This window comes from Bombus affinis, unplaced genomic scaffold (assembly GCF_024516045.1).
Source record: "Bombus affinis isolate iyBomAffi1 unplaced genomic scaffold, iyBomAffi1.2 ctg00000339.1, whole genome shotgun sequence".
Classification (NCBI taxonomy): Eukaryota; Metazoa; Arthropoda; class Insecta; order Hymenoptera; family Apidae; genus Bombus; species Bombus affinis.
In genome coordinates this window covers 34,600-41,345 of record NW_026109018.1, presented here as the reverse complement: position 1 = coordinate 41,345, position 6,746 = coordinate 34,600, and the positions used below count along the sequence as shown (strand labels likewise).

The window sequence follows — 6,746 nt, the reverse complement described above, 5'->3', positions numbered from 1 at the left end:
TATGTGGTGACTTTTGCCAATATCGAATTAATTATCTATCTGTTAATTATTTTTAACTTTATTTTAGTAGGTGACGTGTAATTCAAATAAAATTAATATTATTTATGTATATGTGTTTCATTGCGCGTGCGTAAGGACTATTCCCTATTCGTGACAATCTAAGATGGCCGTTCATGAATGTCTCTAGTATATGGTGAATTTTATTCATGCGGTTTTGTTATTTATTTGTTACTTATTTGTGACTTTATTTTAGCAGTTGACGTATAATTGAAGTGGGAATAATATTATTCTGTATTTATTTTAGTATGTATAATTATTGCATGTAGTTCATTGCGCATGCGTGAGAACTGCTTCACGCTCGCGACGGATTTCCAAAATGGATGTTTGTGTACGTCTTAAATAAGAGTGTGGTGTTTTGTAAATTTGTTTGATATTGTAATAATTGTTTTGTTACTTAGTTTCAACTCCGTTCTAGTGAAGTGTCAACGGTGTTGTTTTGTGTTCGTCGTAATGTGTATGTTTAATTTAACATTGTTTTGTATTTGTTGTAATATGTGTATATATACTGTGTGTTATTTTAATGTAATAGCGTGTGGATTATATCGTTGTCGAAAATATTAATTACTAATAGAATCGTTTCACTGTTTAATTATAAGGTAGTTTATATTTATGTAGCTTTTGTTTAATTGGTTTAATCTAATGCGTGCATAGTGTCACCAGTCACCACTGTGTAGTATAACCTTATTTCTTTATACGTAATTTAATATAGTAATGCTGTAATAGCTTAACACAATATGATAATTCCTAATTTTAATCATGTTTGATTATTAATGCTCGGCTAATCTATCTTGATTAATTTCTAGCCTATTTCTATTTTATTAGCTATTTCTATATCTTCCCTATTAATCTGTTGTTACTTAGTAATTATGTGATTTATTATTAGTGATTTATTATTATTTCATATTTGTATAGTATAATTTTTTGAGCTAATCTATGTATTATTGGTTAAAACTTGTTTATTGAATTATTACCGTTTGTAGTTTCTCAAATCCTATTCCTTCGATGCTGCGTTACCGTGTGTAAGGCATCATCCGGTTTTCATTATATTCAAAATACTTACTACAGATACCTTTATTCATCCTATATTTGTGAGTATAAACATATCATTTAGTTAATTAATTCAATATGCACGTAGTGCATTGTGTGAGCGACCGCTATTGTGCATTACAAATCTGTTTCTATATGTGAGGTATAATAATAATCATGTAATGTAAGTCGAGACTAATTCATGTATTATAGATTAGAACTTGTACACTATATTATTACTGTTCATAGTTACTTCGTCTTTATTCTCCAAGTCTACACGCTACGTCGCTCACGCAAGACAGCTGCCCGACGTAATTGGCAATCTTGTTGTAAGTTTTAATAGTATTATTTCTTTTCATATATGTCAAGGCAATTGAGGCCAGTTCTTGCATTCGTTTCAGCTGGCAGTCGTATTCTATGTTCTACGGAGTGGATCCATAATTTATCTCTGCGGAATTCCTGCATGTACACTTCCTTCTACAATGATTAGTTGTGGACTAGGTACTTTTTACTTTCACTGCCTTTAATTATGTTATTGAATTAACACGTTTTATAGAACGCAAATAGTAATCTTTCTTTTGTTTTTAGGTTTCCACTATCTGCACTATTCGACAAGCAGTGTCGCACTTACTTTGGTTTAACCACGATATTGTTATAATCGTTTAGTACTATTATATTTTGTATTAAGGTAATTGAGGTTAATTCTTCCATTTGTTTCAGATGGCTGTCACACGTTATGTTTTACGAATATGGGCTTATGGCATGTCTTTGCATATACTTCCTTTTACAATAGTTAATTGTTCACAAGGTACTTTTCACTTTCACCGTTTTAATCACTTTATTGAATTAATACATTTTATATTTGAGTAATGTTTAGAAAGTACATAGTAATTTCCTTTTCTTTTTAGGTTTCCATTATCCGCATTATTCGACGAGCAGCACTGCACTACATACTACTGTACTGTGTTACCTTCTGAAAACGTTTCGTTTATTGTTTATTTCGGTTATGCGCTAATTTTAACTTATTTAAGTGCACTGTTCGCGGAATCCCTTTCACTTCAATCATGACGTTTTGGTTTTCTAAAATTTCTAACACTCTATGCGGTCCCGAATATTGGTCGGAAAATTTTCCTCTTCTGGGTTCCTTTAATAGATATACTAGATCTCCTATTTTGAAATTTTGCGGGTTGATTCGTCTGTCATAGTATTCTTTTGACTTTAATTTGGATTTTATCAGATTTTCTCTTGCCATTTGTTGAACGGTGACGATTTTATCGAACAGGTCTCTGAGATACTTTGCATATGTTGGTTCCATATTCTCCTCGGTTATCATCTCGCCAGTAGGTTCTCTGGCTAAGTGTCCAAAGACTAGTTCGTGTGGGGAGAATTTTGTTCCTTCGTGTACGGAGGTATTGTAGGAGAACATGGCTAATTCCACCCATTCGTCCCAGTTTCTGGAATTTTCGATGTACAGGTTGAGGTATTCAGTTAATACGTGGTGAAATCTTTCGATGGAGCCGTTGCTTTGTGGATGGTATGCTGACGTGGTATACCTTTTTATGCGAAATCTTTTTGCTACCTTTTTCATCAGCGAGGATGTAAAATTTGCTCCCTGATCAGTAAGGATAGCCCTCGGTGAACCGAATCGGCAAATGAATTGTTTTACGAAAACGTCAGCTATCTCGGCCGAAGAGATTCCCGCCATCGGGATCCCGATTGAATATTTTGTCAGTAAGTCTTGGATAGTTAATATGTATTTATTTCCCTTTTGTGTCTGTGGTAATGGACCGACGATATCCATACTAATTTTATCGAACGCTTTACCTGGTGTGTCTGTGAGCACCATGGGTTGCCTTGTTTTTATTCTGGTTAACTTTTTAATTGGCATTCTTTGCATGTTCTCACGTATTCCTGGATCTCTTTCTTCATGGTTTTCCAATAGTAGTATTGTCGTACTCTTTGGTAAGTTTTTGTTACTCCCTTATGTCCTGCTACAGGTGATTCGTGCTTTTCTCGTATTATGTTGCTTCGCGCTTCCACCGGTGGGATAATTATTTCCCCGGTACAGATGGTAATAGCTATGGTTTCTCCCATGAATACTTCTTTCAGTTTCCTGATTGTATATCGCCAAGGTATTTCTTCCAGGTTTGTTTTGCTGATGCTAAAGGACGTTAATTGGTTTTCTTTTACCACATCCAGTAAAGATTTCAATGAGTTCGATATATTTTCTGGCGTTATTGGAGAGTTTCGATCTTCCTTTACGGGTAGGGACACGATGTATTTTCCGGAATCTTGATTCAATATTACTCTTCCCAACATTAAATCTCTATAATACGGCAGTTTTCCTGCTTCCTTCATTTCTAAGGCCCCTTTATCTATCGGAGTGCCATGTATATCGACGAATATTATTCTATGGTCGTTTACTCTCGTAATCGAGTCTCGCGTTTCCAAGATTCTTAGCTCTGAAAGTACCGTAGGCATTGCGTCCTTTCCTTGTTGCTGAATTGGTTCGGAAATTGTTATAGGGGGTTCTTCTTCATTCGTTTTATCGATGTCGGTTATCTCTTGAGTGATTGTTTCCTCGTCTGTGTTTACGTCGATTTCGGCTAATGCGTGGTCAAAATGTTTTGTGGGTGTTTCTTCTATGGTGACGTGTTTTCGAATGGAAATTTTTTCTTGTTTTCCTGGTCTATTGTGTTGCGATAGTTCGTGTGGTTTAACTTCAAACGTGGGGGAGTCTTCGGTTAGTGTGTCTAGTTCAAATCTCTTGGGTGCGGGATATCGACTCGGTGAATCTTCCTCTCTTTTCCTGATTGGCAAACAAACCTCAGGGGGGTTTCTAGATAAGGCGTCTGCATTCGCGTTTGCCTTACCTTCTTTGTGTATAATGTCGAATTCGAAATCCGCCAATTTTAGTTTCCACTTCCAAATTCTTGAAGTAGGATCTTTGATAGAATGCATCCACACCAGAGGTTTATGATCGGTTATAATGGTGAATTTTCTCCCGTACAAATACGGTCGGAAGTGCATTGCGCTGTAAACGATCGCTAGGCATTCCTTTTCTATCGTGGAATAATTTTGTTCGGCGGGGTTCAATAATCTTGAGGCGTATGCGATCGGTAGGTCTTTTCCGATAGGTCCTTGGCTTAGTACGCCGCCCACGGCATATCCAGATGCGTCTGTCGTGAGATTGAATGGTTGAGAGAAGTCCGGGTACTGCAAAATGGGTTCTGTTATAAGGGCTGTTTTCAAGGTGTTGAATGCATCTTCTTGGTTTTCCGTCCACTTGAACGCAACGTCCTTTTTTAGTAATTGCGTCAATGGTTTCGCAACCTTGGAGAAATTGGGTATGAACCTTCGGTAATATCCAGCTAATCCCAAAAATTGTTTAACATTTTTTGATTTCCTTGGCCGTGGAAAATTTGAAACTGCCTCGATTTTCTTTGGGTCAGGTTTAACTCCATTCTCACTGATTACATGTCCCAAATATTTTACTTCGTGCCGTAAGAATTCGCACTTGTCCGGTTGCAGTTGCAATTTAGCTCTCCGTAGTCTGTCCATAAGTCGATTAAATTTAATCTCATGTTCGTGAATGGATGTGGAATAAATTACTATATCATCCAGATAAACGAACAGCTCTATTCCTTGCAACCCTGACAGTATCGAATTCATCAACCGCTGGAACGTTGCTGGTGCATTTTTCAGTCCGAAAGGCATTCGTTTGAACTGAAAATGACCATATGGCGTCGAGAATGCAGTTTTGTGGGCATCTTTCGATGACATACGGATTTGGTGGAACCCAGATGCTAGATCGAACGTGGAAAAGTATTTCGCACTTCCCAATTGGTCCAATATTTCAGTGATATTGGGTAGTGGATAGGCATCGCCTATTGTTTTGTCATTTAATTTCCTGTAATCAATAACCATTCTCCATCGTTTGTTACCTTGAGAGTCCGGTTTCTTCGGCACGATCCATAATGGGGAGTTATACGGAGATGTCGATGATTCCACAACGTCCGTTTCTAGTAGTTCTTGAATCTGGCGGTTTATTTCTTCCCGATGTACGGGAGGATACCGGTATTGTTTAACATTGATCGGTATCTCATCTGTGGTAGCAATTTCGTGTTGTAAAACGTCTGTTCCTTCTAGTGTCTCCCCTGGGAGATGAAATCTATCTTGATTCTTCCGTATTAGCGCTTCGACGTTCCTCTTTTCTTCTTCATTTAAATGCTCTAGTCGCAATAATTCCATTATTTTGACGAACCTATTTCCCTCAGATGCTGAAACGGCGTTGCACGTAGTATCAGAGGGCGGAGTAGGAGTTGCAAATTTTTTTATTACTATTGTGGGTACGGTAAATTCGTAATCCCTCGAGGTGGTATTAATTATTCTTAAATAACCACGTCCCTTATGGTTTTTCACGACCGCATTTCCGAAATAGACTCCCTTAATCGGTTCGATTTTGGGGATGAATCCCTCAATTTCCTCCGGATTTGCGATATTTATGGTACAGGGTACCGAACTTCGTTTCGGCACAATTATCTTTTCTTTTGTATCAAACGGGATGTAGATATCCCCCCATTTGATATGTTTTTGCCCGTAATCCAAACGGGCTCTGTATTTTGCAAAAAATTCGGAACCTAAGATTCCGTCTTGATTGATCAGCAGGGAATCATCAACTACATGGAAAGTAACGGGGTGGCCCGCAACCTGTATTATTGTCTGCCCTAGGGTGACCAGGCTCGTTGCCGTAATTCCTCGAACTTCAATTATCTCTTGCTCGTTGATGATCGCTGACTCGGGTAAGGCAGGTTTCTTGATAATATTAATTTCTGATCCGGAGTCTAGCAGTAGATTCGCCTTCGTTTTCAAATCCGGGGAGACTATTCTCGCGGTAGGAGTATTTGAGGTTTCTTTTATTTCTATTGAAACCATCCGGAAAGGTCGACGTCCGAATCTGAGTCCAACACCCGGTGATACTTGTATGGGACGTTTAGGAATATTTTCAGTAGATTTAGAATTATTCTTTGAATTTTTATTACAAACCTTTTTGCTTATAGATTCTGTTTTGGGTTTAGGGATGGCTATACTTTTATTCTCTATAGTCTGAGTTTTCTTAGAATTTAATGGCTTGACTTTGAGTTCGATAAAGTTACTTTCTGATGGTTTTATAGAAGTTTTTGAGGGTGATACGCTCGCTATCTCTTTTCGTATTATATTTGAAACGTTCACAAAATTCGTGGAACCTTGCTTTTGTATTCTTGCCGAGTCAACCGTGATATTAGGCAGGGGATAAACGTCGCCTTTCGTTTCGTCGTTCAATTTCCTAGTTTCTGCCTCTTCTGAAAGTTCTTTGATATTAGTGTTGTTTATTTTGGCTGGGGATTCGGGAGATTTTTCACTCATGATTTCGTCTGTGGTGCCGTGCGTCCTCTTGCTACTTAAAGTAACATCGTCTTTTATCCCAGCAACGGAAGAGTGTTTGTATTGGAAGGTTGGTTGTTTCAAATAATCAGCATCCCTCCTTTGACTTGGATCTCCTTTGAGATGTTTATCTACGCATTTTTCTTTCCAGGTTATTGCTCTTGCTCTTTTCCTAATATCTTTCTCTATTCCCGGGTCGCTTAGACGATTCCACGACGGCGATACAAATCTCCAAT

The 6,746-nt window shown here is 37.8% G+C and overlaps 1 long non-coding RNA gene across 2 annotated transcripts; it reads left to right on the top strand.

The window, feature by feature from the left end:
• Positions 1 to 312: 312 nt before the first annotated feature.
• LOC126927938 (uncharacterized) lies at positions 313 to 2,400 on the top strand. 2 transcript variants are annotated; one of them, XR_007716080.1, is made up of 3 exons: positions 313 to 656; positions 1,488 to 1,774; positions 1,995 to 2,400. It is a non-coding gene; the product is annotated as an uncharacterized LOC126927938 (long non-coding RNA). The 2 variants fall into 2 exon arrangements; XR_007716079.1 differs by lacking the exon at positions 1,995 to 2,400 and having other exon boundaries at positions 1,488 to 1,587; positions 1,675 to 1,810.
• Positions 2,401 to 6,746: the final 4,346 nt, after the last annotated feature.